The 12,386-nt window shown below is 38.7% G+C and overlaps 1 pseudogene across 1 annotated transcript; it reads left to right on the top strand.

The window, feature by feature from the left end:
• Nucleotides 1-488: 488 nt before the first annotated feature.
• LOC101005852 lies at nucleotides 489-1,615 on the top strand (annotated as a pseudogene). Its single transcript, XR_163365.5, has one exon. The product of XR_163365.5 is annotated as an mRNA turnover protein 4 homolog pseudogene (transcript).
• The last annotated feature ends 10,771 nt before the right edge of the window (nucleotides 1,616-12,386 follow it).

Genomic DNA, 12,386 nt, shown 5'->3' with positions numbered 1-12,386 from the left:
AAAGAAGAAATAGTGCCAATATTCCAAAATTGTTCATTATTAAATGTCCCCTGCTATTATTGTATTGCAATCTATCTGCCCCTTTAGATCTATTAAAGTTTGCTTTATATATTTGGGTGCTCCAGTGTTGAATGCATGTAAATTTACAATTGTTATGTCTTCTTGCTGAATTGACCCCTTTATCATTATAAATTGACCTACTTTGTCTCTTTTTATATTCTATGACTTGAAGTCTATTTTATCTGATATAAGTATAGATAATCCTGCTCTTTTTGGTTTCGATTTGCATGGAATATCTTTTTCCATCTCTTTACTTTACATCCACGTATGTCTTTATAGGTGAAGTGAGTTTCTTATATGCAGTATATAGTTGAGTCTTGTTTTTTATCCAACTGCTTCAAAACATTGTTCTGGGCAAATACATTTTAAGTAAGACCTCAAAAGCATAGGCAAAAATGCAAAAATAAACAAATGAGATTATGTCAAGATAAAATAATAGGTTGGTGCCAAAGTAATTGTGGTTTTTGCCATTAATGGCAAACAACTCAATAGCAAAATAACAAATAATCAAATTTAAATATGACTAAAAGATATGAGTAGACAGTTCTCAAAATATACAAATGGCCATTGGGTATATTAAAAATACTCAACATCACTAATCATCAGGGAAATGCAAGTCAAAACTACAATAATGTGGATTCAGTGCGATGCCCAAATCCAAGCGCGACAAGAAAGTCTCCTTAACCAAAACTGCCAATAAAGGCTTGGAATTGAAACAAAACCTGATGGAAGAGCTTCGGAAATGTGTGGACACCTACAAGTACCTTTTCATCTTCTCTGTGGCCAACATGAGTAACAGCAAGCTGAAGGACATCCAGAACGCCTGGAAGCACAGCCTGATGTTCTTTGGCAAAAACAAGGCGATGATGGTGGCCTTCGGTCGGAGCCCATCTGATGAGTACAAAGACAACCTGTACCAGGTCAGCAAAAGGTTGAGGGGTGAGATGGGTTTCCTGTTCACCAACCGCACAAAGGAGGAGGTGAATGAGTGGTTCACGAAATACACAGAAATGGACAACACCCGAGCTGGTAACAAAGCAGCTTTCACTGTGAGCCTGGACCCAGGGCCTCTGGAGCAGTTCCCCCACTCCATGCAGTCACAGCTCAGGCAGCTGGACCTGCCCACCACCCTCAAGAGAGGTGTGGTGACTCTGCTATCTGACTACGAGGTATGCAAGGAGGGCGACGTGCTGACCCCAGAGCAGGCTCGCGTCCTGAAGCTTTTTGGATACGAGATGGCTGAATTCAAGGTGACCATCAAACACATGTGGGATTCACAGTTGGGAAGGTTCCAGCACATGGGAGAGCGCATCCGAGTCCGCAGAAAAGTCAGACTCAGAAGACGATGACTGAAAGGGACTCAGGACTGAAAGTCTCCTGAAACCTTCTGGGTCTCACTGGACCATGCAGGACTGCTGCCGCCCCTCTGGAGAGAGCAGCTTTTTATTTGTCTGTAGACAGGGAAAGTGATGGGCACTGACTTCCTCTAAAGAATAAAACTCTGGGCCAGGTGCGGTGGCTCACACCAGTAAAAAAAAAAAAAAAAAAAAAAAAAAAAACCCTACAATAATGTAATATTTCACCCCAATTAAAATGGCTTTTATTAAAAAAGCGAAAAATGGGTGCAGCACACCAACATGGCACAAGTATACATATGTAACAAACCTGCACGTTATGCACATGTACCCTAGAACTTAAAGTATAATAAAAAAAACAAAAACAAAAAACAAAAACGAAAAATAACAGATACTGGTGAGGACGTAGAGAAAAGGAACCCTCATAACCCGTTGGTGGGAACATAAATTAGTACAGCCACTATGGAATGCATACCCCCCTCCAAAAAAAAGGAAATCAGTATATTGAAGAGATATCTGTACTCCCATGTTTATTGCAGCACTGCTTACCAAAGCCAAGATATGGAATCAACCTAAGTGTCCATCAACAGAAGAATGAAAAAAGAAAATGTGGTATATATACACAATGGGATATTATTCAGCCATAAAAAAGTGAAATCCTGTCATTTGCAGCAACATTGATGGAACTGTAGTTCATTATGTTAAGCAAAATAAGCCAAGCACAGAAAGACAAATATCACATGTTCTCACTTATCAATGGAAGCTAAAATTAGATCTCATGGAGGTAGAGAGTTGATTGGCAATTACCAGAGGCTGGGAATAGTAGAGGGGAGGGGAAATGAAGTGAGGTGTGTTAATGTGTACAAAAATACAGTTTGATAGAAGGAATAAGAGCTAATGTTCTATAGTACAATTGGGTGTCTATAGTTAACAATAATATATTGTATATTTCAAAAAAGCTAGACAAGAAGAATTGGAATGTTGTCAACATAAAGAAAAGATAAAAGTTCAAGGTGATAGATATTCCAATTACTCTGATTTGATCATGATCATTACAAATTGTATGCATGTATCAAAATATCATGTATACCCCCAAAATATGTATAAGTTATATATCGATAAAAAAAGGAAAGAAGACAGTCACTGTGCAGGGAAAAGTTTTGCATATCATATTTCTGAAAAAGAAGTTGCATTTAGAATATAAAAGAACTCTAAAAATTAAATAATGAGACAAATAATCCAATTAAAAATGGGCAAAAAATATTGGAATAGACATGTTTCCAAGGAAGATAAAGGAATGGCTAAGAAGTACATGAAAAGATACTAAATACCAGTATGAGATACCACTCTACAATTACTGGAATGACTGTAATCAGTACAACAGACAAATGTTGATTACAATGTGGAGAAACTGGAACCCTTAATCATTGTTTGTGGGAATGTAAAATATCACAACCACTTTAGAAAACAATGTGGCCGTTTCTTCAAATATTCAACATAGAGGTCCCAATGACCAAGCAGTTCCACTCTTGGTAATCTACCCAAAAGAATTGAAAACATATGTCCACACAAAAGCTTGTGCACAAATGTTCACAGCAGCACTATTTACAATACTCAGAAAGTGGAAACGACCCAATTGTCTCAATTGATGACTGGATAGACAAAATGTGCTATAGCCATACAATGGAATACTATTTAGCCATAAAAAGGAATGGAATACTGATACATGCTATCACATGGATGAAACTCAAAAACATTATGCTAATTGAAGCCAGACACAAAAGACTACATATTATATGATTCCATTTAAATGAAATGTGATGTAAAGGCAAATCTATAGAGACAGAAAGATTAGTGGTTGCTCTTATATGGAGCTGGAAACAGGGATTCAATGTAAACAGGAATAAGGTATCTTTCTTTTAAAAAAAACTTTTATGTTATGTTCAGGGGTCCATATGCAGGTTTGTTGCATAGGTAAACTTGTGTCATGGGAGTTCGTTGTACAGATTATTTCATCACCCGGGTATTAGTTTTTTTCATGATTCTCTCCCTCCTCCCACCCCCACCCTTCAATAGGCCCCAGTGTGTATTGTTCCCCTCTACATGTCCATGTGTCCTCATCATTTAGTGCCCCCTTATAAGTAAGAACATGCAGTATTTGGTTTCCTGTTCCTGCATTAGTTTGCTAAGGATAATGGCCTCCAGCTCCATCCATGTCCCTGCAAAGGACACGATGTTGTTCTTTTTTATGTCTGCATAGTATCTCATGGTGTATATGTAGCACATTTTCTCTATCTGGTCTACCATTGATAGATATTTAGGTTGATTCTATGTCTTCGCTACTGGAAACAGTGTGGCAATGAATATATGTCTGCATGTGTCTTTATAATGGAATGATTTATATTCCTTTGGGTATATACCTGGTAATAGGATTGTTGGGTCGATAGTATTTCTGTCTTTAGGTCTTCAAGGACTTGCCACACTGTCTTCCATAATGGTTGAATTAATTTACACTCCCACCAACGTTATATAGGTGTTTCTTTTTCTCCACAACCTCGCCAGGATGTTATTTTTTGGCTTTTTAATAATAGCCATTCTGATTGGTGTGAAATGGTATCTCATTGTGGTTTTAATTTGCATTTCTCTAATGATTAGTGATGTTGAGCTTTTTTTCATATGCATGTAGGCCACATATATATCTTCTTTTGAAAATGAAGATTTTCAAAAATGAAAATGTGAAATGTCTGTTCGTGTCCTTTGCTCACTTTTAAATGTTTTTTTTTTTTTGTAATTTTAAGTTCCTTATAGATGTCAGATAGTAGACCTTTGTCAGATGCATAGTTTGCAAATATTTTCTCGCATTCTGTAGGTTGTCTGTTTACGCTATTGATAGGTTCTTTTGCTGTGCAGAAGCTCTTTAGTTTAATTAGATCCCATTTATCAATTTTTGCTTTTATTGCAATTTCTTTTGGAGTCTTCCTCATGAAATCTTTGCCAGGGTATATGTTCTGAATGGTATTGCTTATGTTGTCTTCTAGGGTTTTTATAGTTTTGGATTTTACGTTTAAGTCTTTAATCCATCTTGAATTAATTCTTGTACACGGTGTAAGGAAGGGGTCCAGTGTCAATCTTCTGCATATAGCTAGCCAGTTTTTCCAGCAGCATTTATTGAATAGGGATTCCTTTCCCCATTGCTCTTTTTTTTTTGTCTGGTTTTTTGAAGATCAGACAGTTGTAGGTGTGTAGTCTTATTTCTAGATTCTTTATTCTGTTCTATTGGTCTATGTGTCTGTTTTTGTACCAGTACCATACTGTTTTGGTTTCTGTAGTCCTGTAGTGTAGTTTGAAATCAGGTAGCATGATGCTTCCAGCTTTGCTCTTTTTGCTTAGGATTGCCTTGGCTATTTGGGCTCTGTTTTGGTTCCATATGAATTTTAAAATAGTTTTTTTTCTCAGTTCTGTGAAGAATCTCAATGTTAGTTTAATAAGAATAGCACTGAATTTATAAACTGTTTTGGGCACAATTGCCATTTTATTTTTTTCAGTTTCTAAAAGCCGAGAAAGTATGGCCTTTTAAAAGATATTGATTCTTCCTCTCCACGAGCATGGAATGCTTTCCATTTGTTTGTGTCATCTCTGATTTCTTTGAGCAGTGGTTTGTAGTTCTCCTTGTGGAGTTCTTTCACCTCCCTAGTTAGCTGTGTTCCTATGTATTTTATTCTTTTTGTGGCAATTGTGAATGGGATTTTGTTCCTGATTTGGCTCTCGGCTTGACTGTTGTTGTACAGAAATGTATAGGAATCTTAGCAATTTTTTCACATTGATTTTGTGTCCTGAAACTTTGCTGAAGTCATGAGCTGAAGAAGCTTTTGGGTTGAGACTATGGGGTTTTCTAGATGTAGGATCATGTTGTCTGCAAACAGGGATAGTTTGACTTTCTCTTTTTCTATTTGGATGCCCTTATTTCTTTCTCTTGCCTGATTGCCCTGGCCAAGACTTCCAATATCATGTTGAATAGGAGTGATAAGAGGGCGTTCTTGTCTTGTGCCTGTTTTCAAGGGGAATGCTTCCAGCTTTTGCCCATTAAGTATAATCTTGACTGTGGGTTTGTCGTATATGGCTTTGGAATAAGGTATCTTATGGGGGTAATGGAAATGTTGTAAAACTGGATTATGGCAATTGTTAAATAATTTAGTAAATTTTTCAAAAATTATTGAATATTACACTTAGTGGCTGAATTTTATGGTATGTAAATTATATCTCAAGGCATGTTCTAAGAATCTATCATTCAGACCTCCATTTTTCAACCATCTAGTCGACAGGACAGAGTATACCATGACTATGAGGTTATGAACAATTTATTCTCCCAATTTTTTATTTTATCCATTATAGAATCATGGGGGAATAACTCACTTCTCAAATAATTCTTTCCAAATAATCAATGCAAAAGAATTTATTTTAAGAAAGGCAAACTCAGGAGGTTGAGGCTGCAGTGAGCCATGATCATGCCACTGTGCTCCATCTTGGGCACCAGAGTGAGACCCTGTCTCTAAAAACAACAACCAAAAAGGCTGGGAGTGGTGGCTCATGCCTGTGATCCCAACACTTTGGGCAGATCACCTGAGGTCAGGAGTTTGAGACCAACCTGACCAACATGGTGAAACCCTGTCTGTACTAAAAATACAAAAATTAGCCAGGTGTGGTGGTGGGCACCTGTAATCCTCGCTACTTGGGAGGTTGAGGCAGGACAATCGCTTGAACCTGGGAGGCGGAGGTTGCAGTGAGCTGAAATCGTGCCACCGCACTCCAGCCTGGGCGACAGAGTGAGACTCTGTCTCAAATAAAAAGAAAAAAAAAAAAAGTAAAAGAGGGCAAAAATTTAAAAGTTATTTTTATTATACCATCAATAGGAAAGGCTAAATAGTCACGTCTTCTCCTGATCAACAGGACATATCGGGGAAGAGTTGGTAAGTCAATGCAAAGTTACTGATTTGCAGAAGAGTGGATGCTGCCTGATTTAGTTGATCTATTGTAATTCAACTTTCTCACTTTGGTAGTTTCAATACTTCAAAAATATTTATAAGCTGTTTTAATTTAAACATGTGATAAAAGCTTTTGAGATTTGCAAAACTGTACCTGCTTAACATGAGCTTGTGTGGTGAGAATATAAATTTTCTTTGTTTAATTTTAAGCTTAAAACAGTCAAAAGGAAAGTGTATTTGTTTTTTAAGAACCTGAGGCAAATTTAATTCCCAATGCTCACTTTCCTGTGGGGATCCAGTGATTGAGTTGTTAATTGAGTAACTCTCTTGTAAAATGCAAAATGATGGGTTTATTTCCCTTCTAGAACTTACTAAGGAAATATACAGAAACAGGTGCATATTTTTAAAATTTTAAGCTTCAGAATAGTTTGACATATTCAGTTAGACTGATATCAGTTACTGTGCATTAATGGTTATGTATTTTATGGTTTGAAACAATGCCTGAACTGGGGAGAGTCTTAAAGTTCTAACTATCAGGGGGTTAAAACTAGGGCCATCGAGATTAAGTCAAAGTCAAAGACAAGTGAGGCTTGTCTGCATTTTATTTAAGGAGTGTGTCCATCAATAGTTCAAATAATCCAAAGTTAGTATAATTCTGACAAAAGACAGAAGGTATTTCTATTTAATGACTAAAGTGATACCAAAATGTGGCAATAGCGTAACACAGCTTATCTTTCACATACTTGCCCACTTTGAAATTGATTATGTTCTTCCTGATAATTTTTTTACTTGAACTATTTCAAAAGTTGCATGCATAGTCAAACTCTCAATATTTTGTATTGTACTATCTTAAATTTGCATAGTTAAAATCCCATAAACTGTGACCAAATTGGAACATGTAAAGCAGTACTCTCTGGTATCATCTCTCTACTCCTTTCCAGCCACACTGGCTGTCTTCTAGTTCCTTGAGTACTAAGTACCGCATGCTTTTCCTACCAAAGGACCTTCACATGTGCTCTTTCTGGGATGTTACCCACTCTCATCCCCAACTTCTTCTTCACCTAGGTAAATCCTACTCATGCTTAGGGTGCCGTCCTCAATATCAGGTCAGGTTTCTTCATCAGTGGTTCTCATGAAAGTATATTCCTTCAGAGTTCTTATTTCAGTTTTAAATTATATACTCATAATTGAAGTGCGTTTTTGATTAAGTTTTATCAGGAAAGAGTCAAATTTCCATTTTGCTCTCAGTAGCTAGCATGGTTGCTGACACACAAATGGTACTTAACAATAATTTGTTGAATGAATTAATTGAATTAATGAACAAATATCCATAGTTGCTTCATTAAACTATAATTTGGCTACAGCAGCCCAGATAATAAAATGAATCATGGATTTTACTTATTTTTATTTTTATTTTTTGAGATGGAGTTTCACTCTTGTCTCCCATGCTGGAGTGCAACGGTGTGATCTCGGCTTACTGCAACTTCCACCTCCCAGGTTCAAGCGATTCTCGTGCCTCAGCCTCCTGAGTAGCTGGGATTACAGCCGCACACTGCCACGCCCGGCTAATTTTTGTATTTTTAGTAGAGACAGGGTTTCACCATGTTGGCCAGGCTGATCTCGAACTCCTGACCTCAAGTGATCTGCCTGCCTGGGCCTCACAAAGTGCTAGGATTACAAGCGTGAGCCACTGCACCTGGCCCATGGGTTTTAAAAGGGAAGGACCCTTTGATATTATAATAATAGGTAATGTTTATTGAACCTTTTATACATGTACCAGTCACTATTTTAAATGCTTTTTGTGCATTATCTCGTTTAATTCTCCCTCAAATCCTGTGAGATAGGCATCATAATTATTCTCACTTTACTGGTGAGGAAGTTGAGATAGGTCTTATTGTTATCAAGAGGAAAGCTTGGATTCAATCTGGGCAGTCTGACTTCACACTTTATGCTCTTAAATGTTATCTAGCCCAAACCCACCATTTTCCAGATGAGGAAATTGAGGCCCAGAAGGGAAGTGACTTGTTCAAATTCTTTTTTTTTTTTTTTTTTTTTGAGACGGAGTCTCGCTCTGTCGCCTGGGCTGGAGTGCAGTGGCGCGATCTCGGCTCACTGCAAGCTCCGCCTCCCGGGTTCCCGCCATTCTCCTGCCTCAGCCTCCCAAGTAGCTGGGACTACAGGCACCCGCCACCTCGCCCGGCTAATTTTTTTGTATTTTTTTAGTAGAGACGGGGTTTCACCGTGTTAGCCAGGATGGTCTCGATCTCCTGACCTCGTGATCCACCCGTCTCGGCCTCCCAAAGTGCTGGGATTACAGGCTTGAGCCACCGCGCCCGGCCTGTTCAAATTCTTAAACCAATTTAATGGCAAAGCCAGGAGCAGAACCCAGGTAATCTGGATTAATAATGTGTAGCTTTAACTAGCTTATTTGGCTACTGATAATAAATTAACTCTAATAATAAATGTTTAATATAATGACTCTTCTAATTTTATCTTTAAAATGTTATCTTTCTCCAAATGAAGATCAGAGGCTCTTTGAGCCAGGAGTTTACTAATTTTCTTAGATGAACACCTAATAAAAGGAGAAGTATTTGGGGAAGGGAGATGGAGTTATTTCTAAGGAATCAAAGTGTTTTACTATTAGTAAAACACTTAACATTTACTAAAAAGTAGCAAATGTTAAGTATGACCTGACTGCTCAACTGGTGCCAAGGCTTTACAAGAAGGTCTTTGATCTTCCCAACAAGCCTATGGGAACAATAGTATTGTTATACCAGGTTTTTTTTTTTTTTTTTTTTTTTTTTTTTTTTTGTGGAGGCTGGTGATTAGAGGCTCTGGGATATAGAGAGATTAAAGTAATTGGTCCTGGCCGGGCGCGGTGGCTCACGCCTGTAACCCCAGCACTTTGGGAGGCCGAGGCGGGTGGATAACGAGGTTAGGAGATTGAGACCATCCTGGCTAGCACGGTGAAACCCCGTCTCTGCTAAAAATACAAAAAATTAGCCAGGCGTGGTAACGGGCACCTGTAGTCCCAGCTACTCGGTGAGGCTGAGGCAGGAGAATGGCGTGAACCTGGGAGGCGGAGTTTGCAGTGAGCAGATATAGCGCCACAGCACTCCAGCCTGGGTGACAAAAAAAAAAAAAAAAAAGAGTGATTGGTCCCAAATCACATAGCTAGTACGTGATGGATCTAAGCTCACTCTCAACTCTGATTCCAAAACAGGGAGAAGGATGGAAGGTGAGATATAGGCTACTGGCATTTTGTGACATTGTTCCCTCCATAACGATGGATGGAGGTTCTTTTGTTCCAAGGTACTTAAGGACAGCAAATCATTAGTTATTTTATATGTGATTTTTTATCTTAAATTGGCCACTGGGTGTTTTTTAATTTAAACTATTAAATTATACCTGTCTGTTTTGCCTGTGAGCGCCTAGAGGGAAACACATGTGCTTTATATTTCAATTCTTTGTTTTCCTAGCATCTAGCACAATATCTGACACAGAGTGAACTATTTATTGAATAATGGCTATTAATATGAATATTTATCATATTTTTGATATGGTATAGTTAATACAGTTATGCTGGTAAATGAATTTTGAGTTACAGACATGGGATTGTGATAAGACAAACATAAAGGGCTTTGCCAGCTCTGGTGAAACTCTTTGAAGATTATCTGTTGTGCAATCTTGAGGAAGTTTACTGCACCAATCTTTGTCCCAATTTTCTTATATGTAAAATAGGGAAGAAGCTTCCTTTGCAGGGTTGTTGTGAGAAATTATAATTCACGTAAAGTAACCGACACATAGCAGACAATAAATAAATGAGCTATCATCTTGGGTCAGTGAAGGGGAGATAGACTGAGATTCCATTATGAGGTGGGGAAGATGTTTTAGGGAATTCATGCCCCTAATATAGCAGTTTTTAATTTGTGACTTCCACGAAATTCTATGTAAAATTTTGAATATGTTTGCTTTTCTGGGGAGAAGGCCCATTGATTTAATTCATTTCTTAAAGTGGTATGTGGCCTAAAATGTTTAATAACTATAGCTCCAATTACTTTTAAATAGAAACCTGTATTAAAACAGTGCCATAATCACCCCTCCCCAAAATTAGGTCCATCAAAACTCAGTTCCAAGACAGATCAAATGCCTTTAGACAAAGGACCTACCATCTTCCCCCTGAGCTCTAGTATGATCTCAACTTTTATCAGGGAAGAACAAAAATGATGTGAAACCACAGGGAAAAGAATGGGACCACTCGCTTACCCCAACTCTGCCACTAATTTTGTGCAAGAAGAATCTTTATCTAAGGCCATATTCACCAGAATACACCTCTGAATCCTGCAAGGCGTGAAGAATATGCATTTGGAATCTCTATCACATGTGAAACTTCTAGAACCTGAGAGAAATGAAGCTTAGAGCATTAAATAGATCTGATCATAGGGTCTTTAACTGCTCTGCCCCTCATTCCCCATCCTTTCCCATCCCCTTAGCCCTGAAATTCAAAATCTCCTTCACTCTTTAAATTAATGAGTTGGGGGTTTGGTCTCAATGTTTCATGGTCCATGGTGAAGAGAAAAAGACAATACAGTGCATATTAAACAAAGGACTATCTGATTGTCTTTTGGTGTTAAATGATCTTCTGTGATTTGATAACAAATAATTTTTTAAAATACTCCCTACTGAGCACAATAAAAAGTTGGCTACTATAAAGACTCTCATTTCCATTTCTTTTTTCTTGTTAAAAAAAATTTCCAGGTACAACATGGGCAACATAGTGAAACACGGTCTCCACAAAAAACAGAAAAATTAGCCAGGCGTGGTGGTGCACATCTGTAGTCCCAGCTCCTTGGGAGGCTGAGATGAGAGGATCACTTGACCTGGGAAGTGTAGGTTGCAGTGAGCCAAGATTGTGCCACTGCACTCTAGTCTAGGTGGCAGAGCGAGACACTGTCTTAAAAAAAAAAAAAAAAATCCAGGTGTGAAATCCAAGTCCAAAAATCACTGAATTAGGACAATGTTGCAATAATCCAGGTGAAATACCATGAAAGCTTGAATTAAGGCAGTGGTAATGGTGATAAAAAGGCAGGAGAATTGAGAGTGACCAGTTGGATGTGAGGTTGGAAGAGGCATGAGTTGCTGGCTTGGATGGTTGACAGCATCATTCACTGAGCTAGGGCACACTCAGAGGGTAAAGAGCTAGAGCACACTCAGACTTGAATAAATGTCTGAGGATATTGCTGAATGTCCAAGTAGAAACAGCCAGCCTACAACTGAAAATATAAGCCAGGAACATGGGGGAGATTTGTGGACATCTAGGTGGTAGCTGAAGTGGTAGAAGTGGATGAGGTTATCCAGTGAGAAGAGAGACATTTCCTCATGCACATTTTTTAATTTCTTTTTTTTTTTTTTTTTTTTTTTTTTAGTCGGAGTCTCACTCTGTTGCCCAGGCTGGAGTGCAGTGGCGCAATCTCGGCTCACTGCAAGCTCCGCCTCCCGGGTTCACGCCATTCTCCTGCCTCAGCCTCCTGAGTAGCTGGGACTACAGGCGCCCGCCACCGCGCCCGGCTAATTTTTTGTATTTTTAGTAGAAACGGGGTTTCACCGTGGTCTCGATCTCCTGCCCTTGTGATCCGCCCGCCTCGGCCTCCCAAAGTGCTGGGATTACAGGCGTGAGCCACCGCGCCCGGCCACATTTTTTAATTTCTTTGAGCAGTGGTGTTCAAAACCAAGGAAGTGACTGTTGGCTCATGTGTGCCTCAATGATGTTGCTACGGTTAGCCAGGACTCTAGGCTCTGATGGGTGACTCAAATGGTTTGGGCAATTGAAAACAAAGTTCAATTTTTCTAGACATAGCAAATACTTTGAAATACTGGGTACTGTAGGGATTGAGTTCAGAAAAGTCCTGAATAAAGGAAACGAGGTCCATGAGTGAGTGGTAAGTAACATGACGTAGGAACTGTAGGGAATTATGGAAAATCTGACATC

The sequence above is a fragment of the Papio anubis genome, chromosome X (assembly GCF_008728515.1).
Source record: "Papio anubis isolate 15944 chromosome X, Panubis1.0, whole genome shotgun sequence".
NCBI lineage: Eukaryota > Metazoa > Chordata > Mammalia > Primates > Cercopithecidae > Papio > Papio anubis.
The sequence above is the reverse complement of the archived record's forward strand: the minus strand, read 5'-3'. Positions and strand labels throughout refer to the sequence as shown.